Consider the following 24,510-nt stretch of genomic DNA (forward strand, 5'->3'; position numbering starts at 1 on the left):
CGGTGGTTACACTAACCGGCGTTGATTCACGTGCCCGTAAGTGGCAAAAGTTAGCAATTGATTATTATTGAGAAATTCTTACTATGTCTGCTTGCGTCAATGACATTGCGACTTCTCACCACTTTACTTTGTTGCTTCGAGGAGAATTTTATGAAATCCAGTGTAACAATAAAGATGAGAAAATTTCCATGGGTTACTCCTGGACTCACATGCCATCACTTTATACCTGTTTGAAATTCAGTAGGTTATTGTATTTTCTGTTAGTGGAAACGAAAACCGCAAATCGTTTTATTTTACTATACTTAAGCAGAAAAATTCATGAGACTCATACGGTCAAACGTCACACATTTTGAATAACAACACAACAGTGATGATATATTATACAGAGTGTTTCAAAAGTAATGTTCAATAATAGATGAAAAGTACAAATTAACCCAAGCAAAATAGCGCTCTCCAATACACATTGATCCGCAAATTAACCATTGTCGAGATAATGAAAATTTTCTGTTGCATATACGCACATCAGTCGCCAGCGCTATGAGTCGTATATCGGTCGGAGATGGCGATTTCTCGGGGCTGTGATTTTCTAATTACCGTCACAGTCGGAACCAGCCACAAAATCACATATCTTCAAATCACACTTCGTCACTACTTTGTAGTTCATAGATCTACCTGAGTCATGTCCCCGTCAGGAGGACACTGTTGCAGATCTATGAGTCATCCAGAATTCAGAAATCGACCAATAGGGGCCTATTTGGACAAAGGGCGAGAAAATCCCATTGTGACGTAAAATAAAATGGTGTCTTATTCATCGAATCGGAGATTATAGTAAAAGGAGAAGTTAAAACGAGAGAACCCTGAAAAACCCTCACATCCTTAGCTTTTCTCACCACAAATTCAACTTCGCCATAGTCGGGATTTGAACACGGATCCGAGGTCGTTGTAAGTCAGTGCTCTGTAAAGTGAGCTACTAAGGCGGAAGGATTGACATCTACCTTTGACTAGACAGTTGTGTACAATACTACTGTTAATAGTGTTTGTTAAATATCTATTTGTTGGCAATTCTTCATGAATAATCTCTAATGCCATTCTAGATAGACGAATTGGAAACACTTATTTACTGGCTTTTAAGGAACCCGAAGGTTCATTGCCGCCCTCACATAAGCCCGCCATTGGTCCCTATCCTGAGCAAAATTAATCCAGTCTCTACCATCATATCCCACCTCCCTCAAATCCATTTTAATATTATCTTCCCACCTACGTCTCGGCCTCCCCAAAGGTCTTTTTCCCTCCGGCCTCCCAACTAACACTCTATATGCATTTCTGGATTCGCCCATACGTGCTACATGCCCTGCCCATCTCAAACGTCTGGATTTAATGTTCCTAATTATGTCAGGGGAAGAATACAATGCGTGCAGTTCTGTGTTGTGTAACTTTCTCCATTCTCCTGTAACCTCATCCCTCTTAGCCCCAAATATTTTCCTAAGAACCTTATTCTCAAACACCCTTAACCTATGTTTCTCTCTCAAAGTGAGAGTCCAAGTTTCACAGCCATACAGAACAACCGGTAATATAACTGGTTTATAAATTCTAACTTTCAGATTTTTTGACAGCAGACTAGATGACAAATCTTCTCAACCGAATAATAACACGCATTTCCCATATTTATTATGCGTTTAATTTCCTCCCGAGTGTCATTTATATTTGTTACTGTTGCTCCAAGATAAGTTATTTGAATTTTTCCACCTCCTCGAAGATAGGTTATTTGAATTTTTCCACCTCCATTTCGTACAATATTGTCGTCACGAGACATAATCATATACTTGTCTTTTCGGGATTTACTTCCAACCCTATCGCTTTACTTGCTTCAAGTAGAATTTCCGCGTTTTCCCAAGTCGTTTGTCGATTTTCTACTAACATATTCACATCAATCAACTCCTGTGGAGTAACGGTCAGCGAGTCTGGCTGCGAAACCAGGTGCCCGGTCGGGGCAGGTTACCTGGTTGAGGTTTTTTCCGGGGTTTCCCCTCAACCCAATACGAGAAAATGCTGGGTAACTTTCGGTGCTGGACCCCAGACTCATTTCACCGGCATTATCATCTTCATATCATTCAGACGCTAAATAACCTAGATGTTGATACAGCATCGTAATAAACCCAATAAAATAAATAGATATTCACGTCATCCGCATAGGCAAGGAGCTGATGTAACCCGTTCAATTCCAAACCCTCTGTTATCCTGAACTTTCCTAATGGCATATTCTAGAGCGAAGTTAAAAAGTAAAGGTGATAGTGCATCTCCTGCTTTAGCACGCAGTGAATTAGAAAAGCATAAGATAGAAAATGGGCTATACGGACTCTGCTGTAAGTTTCACTAAGACACATTTTAATTAGTCGAACTAGTTTCTTTGGAATACCAAATCCAATTAGAATATTATATAAAACTTCTCTCTTAACCGAGTCATACACTACCGAAAATAATGTCCACGTGTTGACAAAAATGGCGAAAGTCGTGATTGAAATAGTTTGTTATTGGTAGTCGAGAATCATAATTAAACGAGTATAAAGAATTTATATGAGAAAAGGAGACATTTCGAAGGCACTTATTCGGTGCGAGACTCGGCTTATGGGGTACTCCATAGATATTCATATGTTATTGGTCGAGATCCATTGTCGATACGATATTGAGTTGTTCAACCTGTTCAGTTTCATGTGGGTTGTTTTCAGCTGGAGTAATAAACTCATTTTACCTGCAGTGACAGGTTAAATTATTCAGGTCGAGAGTCTCTGTCACGAGATGCATGTGCTGCGAACATACCACACTCGTATTTCCGAGTCTGCCAATTATCTCTCTCTGTAAATTAAAATTATGGTCATGTAGATATTTTACACCTCAGTAGACATATATAAATTTGTACATAAGTTTAAAGTGGCAAAATTTTATTTTAAGATATTATTAATAAAATCATATTTTTCATGCAATATGCGATCCCAGAGAGAGCGCTTTGTCTTTATAATTTGCATGTTACTGCTTTTGTTTGCAGAGTGCATGAAACCGATAGTCCTTACGTTGTAACATTTTCTTTTTGATGTTCAATGAACGTTTGTCCTAGAGTTGGGGACGGAGCGAGTAGAACTGTTGAGCTACTCGGTTCTATCGGTCTATGTGATTGGCAGCGGAGCACCGAAGTTACTCGGAGCGTATTCTGAATCTCACCGGTGAGCAATCCGATGGTATCACGGTGTTCCGAATTCCACCGATGACGTCATTGATGCTCCACCGGTGTCGCACCGGTGCCATCAACTTGCAGAGGTGGTGGCAGTCTCCATCAGCCGCCATCAGTGAATCTAATTGGTTCTTGTATAGGGCGGGAATTAGCAGACGAATAACATCGTGCACTGTTGTGTCATGGCGGTGTGTTCTGCTTTAGTTCTGCTGTATTGTTTGTAATGAGCACAACGTAAAAACAATATGTTAATGACTTATGAACGAACATGTCAACGGACCCGTTATTACTACCGGTTCAAGAAATAAATTGTTTATGCTATCTTTTCTTTGAACGAGATGGCAGTATGAAAATTTCGCAAAATTTTGCTAGCGTAGCACAGACAACAACTTGTACAGTAGCCATGACAGCCATCGATCCTTCCAGCAGTTTTGTTCCTTATTTCGCTGCAATGTGACGTCATTGAAGCCACCGGACCGGTGAGATTCGGAATACGCTGTCGGTTAATCGTAGCCGTTACCGGTTAGTTCAAACGTTCAGAGTTCACGTGTTTTACTTAATTCTAGCAGACAACAACGTAGGTACTGTCGTATTCAAATATTTTCTTTTGCAGGACAAATTATTTCCTTATCCCCAAGGCGGGCTGAAAGGTCTCTAGTGTTGAAGTTCATCCTATTATATGACCTGTGAAGTCGGCCTAATAAACACTGACAGTTTGAACATATTTCTGTACATAATAATAATAATAATAATAATAATAATAATAATAATAATAATAATGATGATGATGATGTAATATAATATAATATAATATAATATAATATAATATAATATAATATAATATAATATAATATAATATAATGTAATATATTATTATAATAATAATGATGATGATGATGTAATATAATATAATATAATATAATATAATATAATATAATATAATTATTATTATTATTATTATTATTATTATTATTATTATTATTATTATTATTATTATTACTAATATTAAAGTCCAGGATAACAGAGAAAGTATGGAATTGAACGGGTTACATCAGCTCCTTGTTTATGCGAAGACATGACTATATTAGGAGAAAATCCACAAAAAATAGGAAAACACGAGAATTTTACTTGAAGCAAGTAAAGAGATAGGTGTGAAAGTAAATCCCGAAAAGATAAAGTATATGATTATGTCTCGTGACCAGAATATTGTACGAAATGGAAATACAAAAGTTGGAAATTTATCCTTTGAAGAGCTGGAAAAATTCAAATATCTTGGAGCAACAGTAACAAATATAAATGACACTCGGGAGGAAATTAAAGGCAGAATGAATAAGGGAAATACGTTTTATTATTCGGTTGAGAAGCTTTTATCATCCAGTCTGCTCTCAGAAAAGCTGAAAGTTAGAATTTATAAAACAATTATATTACTGGTTCTTCTATATGGTTGTGAAACTTGGACTCTGACTTTGAGAGAGGAACAGATGTTTGAGAATAAGGTGCTTAGGAAAATATTTGGGACTAATAGGGATGAAGTTACAGGATAATGGAGAAAGTTACACAACGCAGAACTGCATGCATTTTATTTTTCTCCTCACATAATTAGGAACATAACTGACAAAGAGAATGCGCTTTACTACAACGCTTTTAAAACACGCTTGGTTTCACTTTCAAAGTACGTTCTAAAATCGACTCAATCTATCTACATTTTAAATCTGCCGCCACAAATTTGTACTCGGTACTGTACTCGATTCAACCGAGTAATGACGTCACAGTAACTGCTCCCAACCGAACCGCTCCATCCCAGCCCTAGTTTGTCCCCGCCTATGGTAAAAATATCTAAGCTGTCAGTTATGGTTTGTTTTGATTTACGTGTCTTTAGACTACTCTCATTATCGGCTGATTTGGTGCCTCCCGGGTATCGAATGAGACTATTGTGAAAGCGAGCCCATGTTCATGACATTCGTGCTGAACTAAGACAGAATTTTAGGAGATTTTCGTCCATTCCACTGCATTTTCCACAATTCTCTCCTCATATCATTTCCAGTTAGGAAATACAGAACTTTTCCTTGTATCTTACGTTATGTCTACAATGACAAGAGTATCCTCGCGATATATTTAAAGATTGGCAGATTATATTTATGTCGGTTCTAGACGACTCAAGGTTATTATGTATAATTATTTACAATGACTAATTGCTTCACGAATCTCTACACATTACGACCAGTGACTGTAAACATTTTAAGTGTTTCAAAAGAGAAAATGTATCCTTTCTGACAAAATACGTTTTCTTCTTTCCTAATGAAGTACTAGCTACCAAATTCTTCTATTAGAGCACTGATATCCAAGCGCCCAGCTTTGTTTTGTTTATGGCATAGTAGCTGAACAGCAGACTGAAATTGTACGCCGCGCTATACTACATACATACATACATACATACATACATACATACATACATACATACATGCATACATACATACATACATACATACATGAATGCATGCATACATACATACATACACGCATACATGCATACATGCATACATACATACATACATAGGCCAACATACTGTACATACATATATACACACATAGAAGATGAAGGGGAAATAGTTTATAACAAAATGCCGATAGATACCATATTAACAGAAGGGAGAGAAAAGATCTTAAGAAAATGGCAAGAGCAGTGGACTATCTCAGCTAAAGGCGCAATAACGAAATCATTCTTCCCATCAATTAAAGACAGACTGAAGATAAATTTACCTGTCGGGGCTGAATTTACTTCGATTGTGACAGGTCATGGCTTAACAAGATCGTACCTTCACAGATTCAAGATTATTCCAACTCCAACGTGCCCTTGCAGACTAAAAGAAGAACAGACAGTCAACCATATAATACTAAGATGTGCCACACTGATAAAAGAAAGAAGAATTCTACGAGCTAGTATAATACGCACAGGTCAAACCTGGCCTCCACCTTTTGATCAGTTCACAACAACATACCTCAAAACCTTTAGAAATTTTATAAAATCCATACAATTTGGCAAAATGTAGCAGCAATTGAAATTAGAAATAATATTAACAATGATGGTAATCTAAAATAGAAGAAGTACAATTAGACAACACTTGTATGTATAAGAATTTCAAGATCTCAATCAAAATAGCAAAAATCTTGTCATAAATTATGTAACTAATTGTTGTAATATTTTATGTAAAGTATGTACTATTACTCCAATGTAATGGAGCATGCTGATATACAAAAAAAAAAAAACATACATACATACATACATACATAGTACGTACGTACATACATACATACACTGTTGCGGATTGCTTGGAGCCTTTAGGTAACCAAATGCAAGACTCTAGTGTCAAGCTCCAGAGGCCTAAGTCCCAAGCATTAAATCCTATATCAGCATCGAAAACTCGTACTGTCTCCCTGACTATTTTAGTTTATTAAAGATAACAGAAGAAATGAAGGAAGTGTTGAGTGTGTTGGTGGACTGAAAAAAGAAAACGGGAGTACTCCGAGAAAAATCCTGTAGAAATGTGATTTATCCCCCACTTCCTGGCCAAAATCGAACCCTGGTCGCCTAAGTGGAAGATCAGAGCACTAGTCCTGAGCTACAGACCCTCTTAAATTATAACTAGGCAGCGCATTTGCGTTCCCAAACGTACGGAGGATCGAGTAGTTTCGTCTGGTAGCTACATCTGTTACGCTACGTCACGTGGATACATAAGCAAGCAGGTACGCATGGGACCATTAAATAATAATGACGTAATGTATTATAAATATGTCCCTGTAACGTCATATGAAGTAGAAAGAACATTCTTTTACTTTAACCAAATGTTATGTGATGTTCGTAAAAGATTTGCATTTCATAACCTCAGAACACATGTTTTCGTTCACTGGAACGGGATAGGTTTCAATAAATGAATTGTTTGTATGGGCTATATTGCGTAAAATATAAATATTGATAATTTGTATATTGATATTTGTTATTATTATTTTGTCTCTATATTGCGTAAAATATAAATATTGATAATTTGTATATTGATATTTGTTATTATAATTTTGTCTCTATATTGCGTAAAATATAAATATTGATAATTTGTATATTGATTTTTGTTATTATTATTTTGTCTCTGTAACGTCATGTGACGTAGGAAGAACATTTTCTTAGCTTTAACAAAGTTTTATTGGCAGTTGTAGTAAAAAGTATAAATTTCATCATCTCAGAATGTATATGTGTTTGTTCACCGTAACGGAATTGATTTCGTTAAATGAATTAGTTGAATATAGACTATTATATATAGAGTATTTACAGTTAATGTGTATCATGTTACTATTATGTTATATAATATAAATAAATATATATATATATATATATATATATTTTCTGAGATTATGAAATTCATATCTTTTACTGTAACTGCCAGTAAAACTTTGTTTAAGCTAAGAAAATGTTCTTCCTATGTCACATGACGTTACAGGGACAAAATAATAATAATAATAATAATAATAATAATAATAATAATAATAATAATAATAATAATAACAATAGTCAATATACAAATTATGAATATTTCTATTTTACACAATATATACAAATAATTCGTTTATCAAAACCTACCCCGTTGCAATGAACGAAAACATATATTCTGAGGTTATGGAATGCAAATCTTTTACGAACATTACATAAAATTGGTTTAAACTAAGATAATATTGTTTCTACGTCATATGACATTACAGGGGCATATTTATAATACATTACATCATTATTATTTAATGGCCCCATGCGTACCTGCTTGCAATTTGACCTTGCTTACGTATCCACGTGACGTAACAGATGTAGCTACCAGAGGAAACTACTCGATCCTTCGTACGTTTGGGAACGAAAATGCGTTGCCTAATTATTACAGTCATTCTCCCACTCATAGGAGTTGTTGAAAATGTTAGTAGTGAAAAGTGTAATATTTAGAGTATAACATAGGTGTATTTCGTTTTGTGTTTTTGATTCTATTATGCTTTTTATTGTATATTTTCTTATTCGTTATATCATTTGCTGTTGTTGATTTGTTTTCTTTATATTTAGTTTGTATTTCTTCAGTTTGACATATCGTTATTTTTCATGCAAATAATATCTGCTCTAAATTCATTTCAAGTTAATAAATGTTAATTAAGTACGGTAATGAATTAATTATTTTGTTCGTTCATTCATTCATTCATTCATTCATTCATTCATTCAAATGTGTTCGTTGAAGCATTAAAATTAACTGTGAACACAGAGACAAGTTTGCAGATAGTATACAATTAAACACTCATCCATATTAGGGGCTTTTAAATTGCATACTTACCTTAAAATTTCGAAATGGTTTTTTTTCGCAATCGTGAAGTTAGTTGGCATTTTGTATAATGAGGACACAGGAGTAGAATGAAACACTCACTTTTAGAGCTCGTTTATCTCGGAGAAAGCTGTCTAAAATTATATACTTTCTAGTTTCATGAGTCGATTATGCAATTGAAACTGTCGAGAAATGTGTTGTGTGCTTTACGTTATTACATTTTTCTTCTGAATTGCTGAATCGATCATGTTCTCAATACGGTTGGAAAAGTAAAAGTGCCATTAGTGCTTGTCTGTTGTATGGCAGGCAGTTGGTGTAGAGAATGTGGAAATAAAACTCAATGAAGGAGAAGAGAGATTTCAGAGAATAAAACACAGAGAGAAAGAGACAGAGCGAAACAATAGAAATAGTTATTTAAACGAAGTTGAGGAGAAACGCAAATGATGCGAAAAGGAACACGGGATGGCGAAAAGGAAGGGGATGGGTGCTGTGTCACCCTCGAAGAGAGTGCAATCCTCAGCCCCCCACCCTCTCATCCCTCCACCATTTCATATAAATCGCGAAAGATAAAACCCGAGTGGGAGAGAGTCTGTGCCATTTGAGAGCAAATGAAAGTTTTTATCAGACTTTTGGAGTCAATTTTAAGAAGTAAGTTAAAAGTAGCAGCAATGCTTGGTGGCTGAACTTTAAATTGATTATACTATTCAAGATAAAGTAATAGTAAAAGCCCCGGCATCTTCCTCTGAAACCAATTCGTATCACGACAATGACACTTCTAGATGTTCGAGTTATTTCAGAGAGGGAGGAGCTAAAAGCATCGCTACCACAGAACTCACAAACATCGTGCTCTAGTCGAACATAATATATAATGCAAAGACTCGATCATGCAACGTTAATTATTGTATATGAGTCCTATAGTTCCAAAATCTGCTTTATTTATTTAGGCCTACTTATGGCTTTTAGAGAACCCGGGGGTTCATTGCCGCCCTCACATAAGCCCACCATTGGTCCCTACCCTGAGCAAGATTAATCCAGTCTCTATTATCATATCCCACCCCCCTCAAATCCATTTTAATATTATCCTTCCATCTACGTCTCGGCCTACCCAAAGGTCTTTTTCCCTCCGGCCTCCCAATCAGCAAATGAGTTAACAATGCTAGTGCATTCTATATTATAAATTTATTTTATTTTTATTATTTTTGTGAAATTTGGTTTGAAGTTAGATTAGTTTGAAATTGTGATAATAGATGATAACAATAGTAATAATAATAACTGTTGTTTTACTATTTTATTATTAGTAGGTATTATTTTCGTTTTGAAGATTCAAACTGTGCATAGTTACAGCACGAATGGCCGTACGGGCTCGTGCGAAGGATCTTGTGTACATGAGTTTGTATAATTTATTACGCATCAATAAATCTATCTATCTATCTATCTATCTATCTATCTATCTATCTATCTATCTATCTATCTATCTATCTATCTATCTATCTATCTATCTATCTATCTATCTATCTATCTATCTATCTATCTATCTATCTATCTATCTATCTATCTATCTATCTATCTATCTATCTATCTGTCTGTCTGTCTGTCTGTCTGTCTGTCTGTCTGTCTGTCTGTCTGTCTGTCTGTCTGTCTGTCTATCTACCTATCTACCTATCTACCTACCTACCTACCTATCTATCTATCTATCTATCTATCTATCTATCTATCTATCTATCTATCTATCTATCTATCTATCTATCTATCTATCTATCTATCTATCTATCTATCTATCTATCTATCTATCTATCTGTCTGTCTGTCTGTCTGTCTGTCTGTCTGTCTGTCTGTCTGTCTGTCTGTCTATCTACCTATCTACCTATCTACCTACCTACCTACCTACCTATCTACCTATCTATCTATCTATCTATCTATCTATCTATCTATCTATCTATCTATCTATCTATCTATCTATCTATCTATCTATCTATCTATCTGTCTGTCTGTCTGTCTGTCTGTCTGTCTGTCTGTCTGTCTATCTGTCTATCTACCTATCTACCTACCTACCTACCTACCTACCTACCTATCTACCTATCTATCTATCTATCTATCTATCTATCTATCTATCTATCTATCTATCTATCTATCTATCTATCTATCTATCTATCTATCTATCTATCTATCTATCTATCTGTCTATCTGTCTGTCTGTCTGTCTGTCTGTCTGTCTATCTGTCTATCTACCTATCTACCTATCTACCTACCTACCTACCTACCTACCTACCTATCTATCTATCTATCTATCTATCTATCTATCTATCTATCTATCTATCTATCTATCTATCTATCTATCTATCTATCTGTCTGTCTGTCTGTCTGTCTGTCTTATAAAAGCTAGCTATTTTAATGTCGTTTCTGTTCCAAAAAATCTGCCCCTACAGTATTTACAGTCTATACAAAAGTAGAAAGGTATTACCACAGTCTAGTATAACAGTCACGAAGCTTGAGTTGTGAGGATGCTGGGAACAATAGACTGTGCCTGTACTATTTCGCATTGTCTGTAATGAGGCGATAGTAGCGATTCTAGTGGTTAGCAACTATCTATGGATGCATATTTGCTACGTATTGAGCTTCGTGACTGTATATACTACACTGTGGTAAGACAGTTATCTCTTTCACACGCGGGAAGAGTGCGACGTTGTGAAGTTTGATTGCGCCACTGAGCAGCTGATACGAACTCGTAGTAATTTGTATCGTACAGACTCTGACTATAATACTAATAATAATAATAATAATAATAATAATAATAATAATAATACAATTACGAGTGCATGTGAATAAGGTACATAGTGTGCAAACAATATATAGTATAAACCAGTGGTAGTCAGCACTCGCTGAAATGTGAAAAGGGTAAGCGGTGCCGTCCCTTGTGCCCCGTCGTGCAGCAGGAAGAGATAGAGAGCATACCCGCTAGCAGCTACGAGTGCACCATGGTGCAATGTGTTTTCCGCGGGTTAGAGACGCTAGCCCCAGGGTGTTTGCGCTGACGACCGCTGGTATAAACAGTCATCAAGATTTCAGGCTAATAAATTTAAATTTATGAAGGAAAGAAACAGTATTTAATTCCACGGGCCACCCCACATTAGCTAATAATGTATCGTGGAGAAGTGTTAGGCCTACATAAATCAGAATGTCATAATGTGATGAACAGTAGAGAAAATAGTGGGGCTTAGTAAAATTATACCTCGAAAAATCAATATATTACCTTTGTGAATTTTTAAAATCACTGTTCCTATTTTGAGTAACGTAACTTCATTTAGCAATGTGATCGCGAAGGGTTTAATTTATTATCAGTCTTGTAGAATTAAGTTTGTTCTATAAAACTGCCGCTTACTGAGGGAGTAAAAACTTACTTCTTTGCGACATTGTATTAATGCATGAACACTATAAATCGCGTTACAAATACACTCACAAGTAAATTAAATTTAAAACTAAACTCAAAATAATTCTACCTCCATAAAAAATAAACCAACTACGAAAACAGTAACCATGATAGAACACCAATACTTGCTGTAACACAGTAACGAAGATTCAAATCTTCCGAAGAAAACAACCGGCTACTACGTGCTCACTGTGAAACAGTCGGGAATGCCGAACTGTCACCATGGACTCTGGTTGGCTGGTTTGAGCGGTTGCCATGGTGATGCCTTGATGCCGCTGAACTGTCAATACCTTTCTATGATGAAAAAATTTAGTTTTATTCCACAAGCTGCCTTATCCAGAATAAGACTGTTCCAAAAACTTGCCTATTCCAGGTCGATTTCAGAAGCAGTCTTATTCTCATAAATGAAGTTGGTCTTCTGTCTTGTTTATTACAAAGCATGCCTTATCCACAGATTGCTATGCTACAGTACACAAAGTGTACAATAAGTATGGAATATTGCTTAATAACTTCTTAAATTTTAATTAGAAAAAAAAGTTTTATACAAAAGCTGTTGGAGATAAACCATAGAATATGATACTAGTGTTCTAAAAATAGTTATTAAGGCATATAGAGTGTGATAGTAAACTTATTTTTTTAAATGGCACCCTATATTAAAATTTACATATTCCGATTCTCCATAACAATTTTATCCATTCACTCGTTTCATTTCTTTTAACTATTTATTAAACTTGTTTCGTGGACTTGAAACTTGAGACAGATAAATACAGTGGAGTCTCGTTAATCCGAACAACGCTAATCCGAAAATCTGGTTAATCCGAACAAAATTATTTAAGAAGAAACCAAATTTGTTGTAATAGTACAAAGTAGCGAAGAGAAAAAAATGTAGAAATTCACTCAATCTCTCTTATTTTAAAAAAATTATGAAAATAGCACATTCAAGGGTAGCAAGAATTAGTGTTTCCTGTACATAATTTCCACATCTGTCATGCTCATAAAATCAGTAATTTTCTGTTGTCGTAATAAAGTGAACCTGTTGGTTGTGGTTCTAAAAATAACAAGGTACGCCCACCACCGTCTCTCAGCGCTCGTGAATAGCATGCATTACATTACAGGAAATAGGTTAATCCGAAAATCTTGTAATTCGAATAGGTCTTGGTCCCAATTAGTTCGGATTAATGAGACTCTACTCTATATAAAATGATGTTGAGTAGACCATAAACTAAACAAAACACTACGACTAATCAAACTTTACCACATATGATCAAAATTAAAACCATTCACAGCCAAACAATGTCCATTTTAGATATGAGATGGAACAGGTCAGCCATGTAACTGTGAGAAAGACAATAAACTGTTCCGTGATAGACTGGGACATTGTTTGACTGTGAATAATTCTCATTTTGAGAATCTGTTGAATCTATGCCAATATTTCACGAAAACAGCCTTGATTACTCATGATAGTTATTTAAAACTTTTGCACTAGTATAACTATACAAATGACGATCAATTGCAATCCATGGAATAATAACTTGCACATCCGTTTTTGTTCCAGCTAAGTCACTCAATGTCAGGCTAGTCGAAAACAAACTGTAAGTGAAGTGATTTGCATTCCAATGACGAGCACCAACGACAGGCCGTGACTAAGCGGTTAACCGATGTCGGGAGCAAAAAAAGCTCTTTATTCTCAGCGTTGGAGATAAAAGCTTCTTGAAATTAATTGCGAATATTTTGAGCATATTCTTTTTTTTTTTTTTACTCATAATGAAAATAACAATAAAATTAATCTATAAGCCGTAGGTAGCAACTCATAGGAATAGTAATTGGGTATTTAATGAACTTGACAGACCAGACATTAATTAACCCCATTTTCACCTCTATGCTGCGGAGGAAGAACTAATTGTTATTCTTCAAAGTAGTAATAAAAAATTACAAATAAACCGAATATTCTACGCTGAATTAAAATATTGTTACTTCAGTTTTTCTGGGGGGGGGGGGAACATAATAAAGTCTGTTACAGCTTGATTAAGGGATTTTGGTCCTTGCAAAAAGTAAATAGACTAAAGCCTTGTTCTCACTTTTCAAGTAATTTGAATTCAAGTCACGTGATTTCAAGTAACCTGAATTCAATTCGCAGTTTAGACATATTCAAGTTATTTTGTTTAAAATAGCATAAAATGGCGTCGATGGAAGTTATGCAATTACGAATTTATGTAGTAGCAAGCCTCCATGCCAGGGAAATGACAAAGATATTGAAGAAATGGAAGACGCGTTGTTCAGTATGGGTTAGAACAGGGGTTCCCAACCGGTGTGTAGCGCAGCTCCATGGAATGTGTCGCGAAATTTTGGAATTGAAAAATAAATTTTATGCCGTCCAGGAAGTCTCTTTACAACGCATTTTTTTATTTACAACAAAGTCTTTGATATGGTACTGTGGCATCCGTCTGGAACGATCTGCTGGTGTCTGGTTGCCTCGGGAGTCGCGCGCGCGTCCGGCGGAAGGGAGGGCGGAGGAAGGCGAGGCTCGAGCTTCGGTGGGCACTGGGCCGCGGTGCGAAGTAAGAGGGGAAGAAAAGCGACTGCGACTGAGCGGAGAAAGCAGGGGAAGCCTCTAGAAGCGCAATCCTCTTGACCTTCTGCAGAAGTTACGCGACGCAGTACATTCGAGAACGTGTGATTTAATTAATAAAAGCTCGAGCAGCCTTCAAGTGTGTCAGTTTAGTTTAGTTTGTCAGCTGCGAGAAAGCTAGTTAGCGGAGACGTATCCAGTGGAGCTGAGTTCGAGGTGCAGTGAACTTGAGTGAGTAACTGTGGCAGCGTCCAGGCGAAGCCAAGCGTCCGGAAGTCTTGGGTTCGAATTGCAGTGAACTGTCTCTGGAAGTCTGAGTGAGCTAGAAGAACTAGCCAAGGCGAACGAACTGTGAACTGAGAACTGACAGGTTTGTTTACATAGTGCTTTGTGAACATTAGTTGAAATCAGGAGTACATTGTTGTTCTTCTCAATAATACACGAGAATTGTCATTGTCGTTCGGTGGAGTGCAATAACGACTACTGTGTTGCTGTGTTGAGTGGAATACCCTCTGTTGACGGGTGTGTAATTAAAGTTATGAATAAAAGTTACACTACTGTTGAAAATAAAAGTTACAGTACATTTTATTTTGAGACAAATTTTACCAATGAAACTTAAACACCTGCAACAATGCTCAGTTTAATTTTTATGTCTGGCGATAATTCGAATGAATGCGAAAATCTTCAACAGTGCTTAGTAATTCGTTTACTCTTCTTACTTAGTAATAAACAGAGTTTAGAATCGTCACAACATATTGGCCAGTTTGTTAGATTTTTTATGGACAGATTTTTAATTAAAAAAACTAAATCTATATTAAGTTCTGGGTTAGATGACAGCAATTCAAATATTGTGATCGAAAGTTCTCTTCAGGGTTCGCAAAAACGTACTGCGTTTCGTAAATATTATAGTGATGAATACTTTCAATATGATTTTACGTGGCATAGAGATGAATATAAACAAAATCCCGAGTGTTTTATATGGGGGAATGTTTTGTCAAATCAGTCGATGGTGCCGAATGAACTAAAAGACATTTAGAACTGCCGTTTTCAACGTAATACTTATGTAAATCAGCATTTTGTAGCATGAAAATAGCGAACTCTAAACAAAGTAACAGCGTGCTGCGTCTTGAAGATGAGATTTACGTGTTGGCCTGTCATTCATGAGGCCACGTATAGAGAAACTTTATGCATAACACCAAGCGCAGACTTCACATTAATTTAAATAGGTGAGTTTCCAAAAACGATAATAAAAATCTTTTATCGGACATCCAGAATAGACAGATTGAAATTTTTGACACATACCATTGTTTTTCCTAATGCTACTCAGGTTGCTGCTTTTTTATTATAAGGCTGGTATTACTTGGCCAAGTTATTGTTTTCATTACGATTAAATACAACCGTTGTAAACTTAAAATATTAGTAGTCTTAAAATGTTATAAATTACATATAGAGTGTCCCAAATTGATGTAAAAACATTTTGAAACACTATTTCTCAGTAACGAGATGAGACAGAAATACGATTTTTGCGGTTTTATATTCCTTAAGCCCATACATGTTCAAAATGGCCCCCTTCCGCCATAGTACAATCCCAACAACGACATGCAACAGAGCGACATACCAACTGGATTGTTGCTAATATAATATCATTACAGGCATGTTAAATCTGAACTCTCAGTTCCTCCAGTGATTATGGTTTTGTGGCGTACACTGTGGTCTTTAGAGCTCATCATAGGTAGAAGTCTGGAGGGGTTAAATCCGGAGATCGAGCGAGAACACCACAGCACTTCCTTTTCGTTTTATCCTTCTCTGGGCCGTCCTCATTTAATGCATGGACATGTCTCGGAATGTAAGGCTTCCATTTTTGAGCTCGCAAAATTCGATGAACACTGGATTTGCTGATACCAATCTCACGAGAACATTGCCTCATTGACTTCTTTGGGGATTGTGCAAAAGCCTGCATGACTGCATCAACACTCTCGTTATCGGTGGAACTTCTCTTTGTTCCTCACCGCCCTTTCAACACATCTTGCACCTTTCCGTCAACTTCAAACTTGTCTCGGATTCTTGTGATAGTTAACCTTGGTGGTTGTGTTCCAAATTCAACCTTCCAACGCCGTTGAACCTCAACAACAACTTTCCAATAACATTCCAATATCCACTTACGTTCATCGAACTATAATTGTACTGCCATGTGTGTTTATAAACAGATGAACATGTTTCCATACTTTCCAGAAGTTCTACAACAACCTAGAAAATGTTCCAGGCGCCATCCACTACTCTCTCGGAAGGAAGACCACATTTCCCACCAGAATCAAGAGCCGACTTCCAATGGACCTCATATTATAATCAAAATTTATTATCACACCAACCTTTGTATATAATTACTTATTAACAATTATTTTTGTTCATTGAGGAGCCCAATCTAGGCTGCCCTAATTTAGTGTCATGTATTGTATTTATATTTTATTTAGAAATGATCTGTATAGCGCTAAATGAGCTGATCGATCAATAAATTATTATAAAAAAAGAACTGTTTTTTTAATCATAAACCGCAAAAATCGTAATTCTATCTCATTTCTTTGCTGTGAAATAGTATTTGAAAGAGTGCATACATCAAATTGGGACACTCTGTATTCGTGAACTTCCTGCAACGATTTTGAAAACTTGGACGCAGTTAATCATATCCGATGCAAAAGTTACCATTGCCATAAATGGGACACACTCACGGACCGGAGAACGCGAATTCGATTATGCGCAATGTTCAAAACATACAGAGGTGAGCCTGCCTGGAGAGAAATAAAAAAAAATAAGTTGCAGCCGCCAAATTACTCTTCAAGGAACGACCACTCATACAAATTGAGGGAAAAAAAGACAAAGGACGGACACTGGACAGTTTTCTTTTCTCAATCGTACTATCAGGGACTGGAATGCTTTACCTGCAGACTTACTAAAGGCTTTACCAATAACCAAAAATGTATTTAAAAATAGGCTTAAGGACTTTACTAATAGACGGTAGTATATTAAAGGGTGTAGTTAATATCTTGTTATTTGAAGTGTTCTATGAGTGAGGAAGTGTGTTGTGTCAGTGAAATGTGTAGTGCCAGTGAAGTCTATTGCGTAAGTGTAGTGTGTTGGTGTCAGTGAAGTGGCTGTGCAATGTATTTGAACAGTGAAATGTTTAGAAGTATTCGTGAAATCCCGGTCGTGGCAAGTTACCTGGTTGAGGTTTTTTCCGGGGTTTTCCCTCAACCCAATACGAGCAAATGCTGGGTAACTTTCGGTGCTGGACCCCGGACTCATTGCACCGACATTATCACCTTCATATCACTCAGACGCTAAATAACCTAGATGTTGATACAGCGTCGTAAAATAACCCAATAAAATAAAATAAAAATATTCGTGAAATCACGTAGAATCAGTGCAATGAGTGAGTTGAGAGCGAAATAAGTGTAGTGTCGAAAGATACCTGTGCAGGTATGAACCTGTCACACTCGTGGGTCTTAGTTCGAACTTAGGATTTTTTTTTATTTTCCACATAAAAACCCTATTTTACATGAGTAAATTAGGGTTAAAGTTTTCTATTCACTTGAGATAATATAATATAAATACATTTTTAACTTTTTTTTGTCGATGTTATGAATAAGTGAAATGTAAACTTAATTTTACGACAGTTACAACTATCAGCACAAACACATGAGAAGTCTACATCAATCATAAAGAAAGCGCTTAATTATACGAAATACATTTAAAAAATGATATCTGTAAACACAAAACATTATTGAATAACAATAACATAGAATTTGGCATGAAATAATACATATAGAGTCCATAAGTCAACAAATATTATGATACATATTAGAGCAATGTGGAATATACAGACACAATCATACAAACAAATATTTCATACACAAGTAAATTTATAATTTACACACATCCTTTTATAGCATAGCATAGATGGACAATTCATAATAGGTACTTAGGGTTAAGATACAAATTAGATTTACTTTCAGTGTTTTTTTTTTAGTGACCATGCTTCATTTAATTTAGGATGCTACTTATAATAATAATAATAATAATAATAATAATAATAATAATTATTATTATTAATTATTGTTTTTTATTAGTTGTGTTTATTATTAATTGTCATTATTGAGTGTAATTAGTTACCACTGCCACCGGGTATATACCCATTTGCAGTGTGAATAAATACATACATACATACATAATTTGGCAACAGGGTCTATGTGAACAAAATAAAAGTAGTCATGGAGGAGAAAATTGTGTTAAATACGGACAATAAACTCTACAAATACAGATATGAAAAGGGTCAATTGTTAGAGAGAAATTTTATTGTTATTTTTATTGCTGCCTTCTAGTAAAATTGGTAGTTTTCTTTTTTTTTTATGAAACTCAATCTCTAAAACACATACGAGAAAGGGAGCAGAAAGGAATCCATTAATCCCATTTGTCGGTAGGGTGGAAGAATTAAACAGTATTCTGCCGATTGTAGCAGAGATGAGGGTAGAGACGCTCAGAGTGCATCCGATGTGTGAAGCGGCGTGAGATAAGCGGGTTATCAACATCTCTCACTTATATACAGCCAATTCTAACACAGAAGCGATGGGGGTTTTTTGATCACCCAACACAGAAAAGGAGACAAAAAAGAGAATCATGATCCCCTTTATCGAGGAAAATGGACATCAGCAATGCGAAATTACATAGCCATAACAACCAGCGGAAAAAAAAAAAAGAAATTCTTCTCTTGCCAAATTTCCTTTGTTTCAATTCGGTTTGGCGGAAAAAAGGGAGGGTATGCTGGCGAGAGGGGCGCTTAATACTATGCTTGTTACAAGATCAAAAGAACATAGAAGTTTGTTTGTAATCACATTTTGGTGCTGGTGATGCGGATTTCTTTTTCCCTTTTTCTATTTCTCCCTCCGCTCCTCATTCCCAAGTTGAAACTTTTTATGGAAGTAACATTTAAAGAGATGGAGTGTGCAAACTGAGATTCTGTGTTATAACTGAACTTTAGCTTTGCTTCGAATTGTATGGAAATTTTAGGAATGTTCGCGCATTTCTTCTAAAAGCAATCTCTTTTGATTTCTGTTATCGGATCTGTATGAGTTTCTTTTTTTCTAGAACACACTTTTCAAACTACAATGGAATTTGGTCTCTGTGCCTAGCAAACAGAACAACAAGCTGTTCTATTTTTACAGTTTTAAATAATAAATTGGATTAGAGAATTTCGAAGATTTTATTACTGATTTTGAAATTAACTGTGGCATATCCGGACACACGCTTGCCTTATTCTGCTTGTGTGTGACATAAATATTGTCATATTACCACAGTCTACTATATACAGTCACGGAGCTAAATACTTACTAAATATGCAAACATAGACAGCTGAAATATGCATCCATAGATAGTTGCTAACCACCAGGATCGCTATCGCCTCATCACAGACCCTTTCCCCAGCAGAAGATAAAATGTATTGTACTTTCGATAACGTATTCTTTTGAAAAAATTAACACCTTCCTTCCACTATTGAAATATGAAATACATAAGGTTTATATATTATTTTCATAAAGTATTATATTTTATAAACTCACCTTCCTGAATCTTTGAGAAGAAGGATATCTCTGACCTCTTTTTCTTACAATATTTATAGTACCACAAACGTCTCCTTGTCCCATGTTATTATTGAAATTATTGTATTTTAGCCATTTACAGTTATTAGGCTACAACCGATAACGAACATTTCACAGTTTACACAACTTTTCACAACAATGCGAAATACGGCACAGTCAATGCTATTTCGATCTAGACCAGGCAGTAATCGGGTTTTCTATTTCAATGTATATAGCTCAGTGAAATATTATATTATAACTTTATTGCGTATCATTGCTAAGTTTTATTTAGTGTAATGTGTCCATGAGTTCCGTTTACTTCTTGTTGCATAATATGCTGCAGAAATAATTACAAAACTGTGTTATTTTAATGTGAAGAGAATTTTACGTGTTAACATAATCTGTTCGCATCAACATTTTAAGTTTAGAATAGAAGCTATTTTGAGGTTCAATAAAAACAAATTTATATAGTGATTTTAATTTAGCACATTTACCTTCCTTAACTGTAGACAGAAAATTTACCATACCACCCCTATGAAATTAGTGTACGTACGATTGTGTTACTTCGTCTCTTAGGTAGTAGATAAATACAATAATTCAGTACTCAATGTTGTATTAAAATACAGAAAAATAAAATGTGACGGGTGTCATACATGACATTATGTTTAATTATAATGTATAATTGCGAATATAGGAATATAAGTTAAATATAGTAAACGTAACTTATAATTTCCATATGACATAACATACCTATGTAGTGGCAGGGCATTGGAGACTACTAAAATTAGACAGAAAGGGGCAACTGGTACAGTAAACATAACCTATAATTTCAACATATCTAAATATTCGTGCGGTGCAACTGAAAATTATTGAATCGTGCATAAATGAATGTACAAGAACTTCGCAATATTTAATCGAAATAAACTTAACTCGCAAGGAATTATGTCTGAAGTGTCTCCTAATCATTGTTTTAAATTTTATTAATGCAATTACACTACATTTTAGAGAAATATATGTTACTCTTTATGCATTCCAATTAATTTATATGGTTGAAACGCCGCCCTTCGTGATCGGGTTAAGCGAATCACATGGTCAGCCTTACGGCCTGTATTAGATCACGATGGCAGTGACACAGTCTATTGTTCCTAGTGCGCACAGCGCTCCAAGCGGCTAGCAACTATCGCGAGAAATGCAAAAAATCATCCCAAGCTTCGTGACTATATATACTAGACTGTGGTATTACCTTGTATTACACATATGTAGCGGACATTTTACGCTAGACGTACACCAATGTGAATGCTCAGAATTTCTTGTTATGGTCCACACCTGCAGAATAACGGTTAGAGCGTCTGGCACCGAAACCAGGTGGCCCTGGTTTGATTCCCTGTCAGGGCAAGTTATCTGGTTGAGGTTTCTTTCCGGGGTTTTCCCTCAACCCAATTTGAGCAAATGCTGGGTAACTTTCGGTGCTGGACCTGGACTCATTTCACCGGCATTATCACCTTCATCTCATTCAGACGCTAAATAACCTGAGATGTTGATAAAGCGTCGTAAAATAACATACTTTCTTGTTATGTTCTTTTCATTGACGAACCACTGGTAACAAAACTATTAATATTAGAGAAATAACTAGACTAAAATGAACATATCACATTGAATTTTTGCTATTACAGGTCTCTTATCTGGTTCCAGGAGAACAATTCCAAAATTATTTAAGTGATGAAATAAATACAAAATAGGAAAATAACTAAAGGGTCCAAGGGAATAATGATCTAAGTCCATTAAAAAAATCAGAGTCCGTCGATATCCAGAGTACCGCAATCCTTTGCGCCGGAAATGCCAAATAGCGCGCATTGGAATAACAATGGTTGATTTAACCATTGTTATTCCAATGCGCGCTATTTGACGTATACAGTTGTAGGCTATAGGGAATGAATGCAGCTTATGCAGCCTATATCAGAATCAAATATTTTTAATTTCAAAGGCCACGGACACTGGCCTAAATTGAGTTTTACTTTAAATGTTCTTAGCACAAGCATTTTAAAATGGAATAACAATGGCGGCCGATTGCACTATTCTGGGTATCCACGGACTCTGAAAAAAATGAGCTAATGGTGCCATCTGTTAGAGGAGGTCAAGTACTAACTTCTAAATGTCATTTCATTGAAGAAAAGTGATCATGATCAGAGTCTTGAATATGAGGGATTGAAATTTAAATCCAAATGGAAGAATGATCAAAGTAATTGAATTGTAGTATGAAAGAATGATCAAAGTCCTTTAATTTTTGTGCGACAAAATAAAAACATGGGTTACTGGCATGTTTGAAGGGACCTAATATGTTGTTAGGTTGTCCAAACTGTATTGGTGTTGAATTAAATTTTGTTACCATTGTTCTTTGTGTTTAATCCGTTGCTTACGGGATTACACAAGCTGGCGCATAGCACGATCGAGAGTAGGTCTCTGTGAGTCATGACAATTTCTGCCGCTACGTTCGCCTCTCTGCCCTATGAAATGATGAATAGTACCATTACAAAGCATTGTGCATCGTGAAAATAGTTCGATCAATTGTGCATTACTGATTGAGTACGAATATTATAAATATGGCAAGCATATTACAGTGTTATTTGAAGTTTGTTCAGCTAAGTTATATTCGAAAATTGTCTGTGTTTTGCTATGTGAAGAACTCGGTACCAACAGGTCGTATCTTTATAGGTTAAGGTAAATGTCAAAGTTCTCTCACATAACAAGCAATGCTATGTTAAAAGTGGCGAATTGCATTTTCCGACTCTCGAATGATGTGACCCGAAATGTAAAATAATTTCATGCATTGTTTCACTTACCAAGCATTACTGATATAGGCCTAATGAAAATGTGAACGACGTGATGTAAACATTGAAGATAATGTTGTTACTGTTTTCCCTTTCTCTTTTAGAAAATACCGACAAAAGTAATGAATTATCTTCATGCTGTACTTATTAGGTAATTAATGTGTATTTGTCTGTATTTTAGACCTGTGTATTGTTACGTAATTTTCAGTGAATTAGGTTAGAGAACTTAACAAGGTTAGTATGAGATTGGGTAATGCACCTCAAACTGTAACTAATAATGGCTGCTGCCGAAATAGGCTGAGGTGGTTATCGTGTGAAACAAATTATATCTGGAATATCTAGTTTTATTATATACGGATACGTAAAGTTTTTTTTGTTTTTGTTTTAGCATGTGTTTGTAATTTTGTGAGGTTATGTCTAGCCTAATTTCTTTTTATTCTTGTATCATTATCAATACATTAATTTATTTTATATTCATTTCAGGTGTTACATCTATGGTGACAACTCTACTTATGTTAGGATATGAAGTAACAATATATAGGCTATTCAACTTCATCATTTGCTAAAAATTAAAGAAAACTGTATGTGTTCGACTCATTCCACCGTCATTTCTTCTTATGTATGTGAACCACGTTCGTTCTAAAAGTGCTACAATAAATGAACACTATAGGCAACGTGATGGAACAATTTACAAGTTACTGTTAAAATGCTCAACATTTTCAAGTGGTGCTATACCCATTGTTTCAAAATGTACATACATATTTTTACATTTCTATAAGTGGTGTCATAAATTATTTCAGCATATTTGTAAATTCTTCAAAATTAATTTTTCTAATTAATACCATAAAGTAATGAAATAATATAGCCTAGGCCTATATGTGATTTTATACTACCGGTATTGATGTTGATCTTGGTAAATTAAGCCAATTTCACAGTGTTGTCTTTTGTATTGTGGTTCATAACAATTATAACAGTATGTACGTGGAAATGTTTTTAAAATAATAAATTCTAGCTCATGATTTTAAGTGGTCGTTTCAATGGGAGGTTATATTGGAAAGATGATCACAAATGGATAATTTACTGCAAGATACAAGAACTGAATATAAGTGAGTGTTCCGTTGAAAGTGAAAGTGAAAATTTCGTTTTACAAGAGCTAAGTAGGCGTACACGCACTAAAATACTACAGCGTTTACTATTACTATGCTCAATAGATTAATCAGTAGGCCTATAGAAATGTTTTCACCACTGCAAGAAAAAATCGCGCAATAATTATACTTCTCAGTTATTGTGACGTCCGTATTTTTTTTAAAAAGAGAGGGAAAAGTTAGGCCTTCTTGCAAATGCGTAATTATGAATTCAAGGAAATTAAAGATAATGCAGTATCTTAATTAGTTGCAATATCTTATTTAATAACAATATTAATAATATTAGGTGAAAAGGGTGGGCTATAGTGCGTATATGTAAGATGTCAAGTTAATTTATTTCCGGAAATG

Source organism: Periplaneta americana, chromosome 14 (genome assembly GCF_040183065.1).
Source record: "Periplaneta americana isolate PAMFEO1 chromosome 14, P.americana_PAMFEO1_priV1, whole genome shotgun sequence".
In the NCBI taxonomy this organism is placed as follows: Eukaryota; Metazoa; Arthropoda; class Insecta; order Blattodea; family Blattidae; genus Periplaneta; species Periplaneta americana.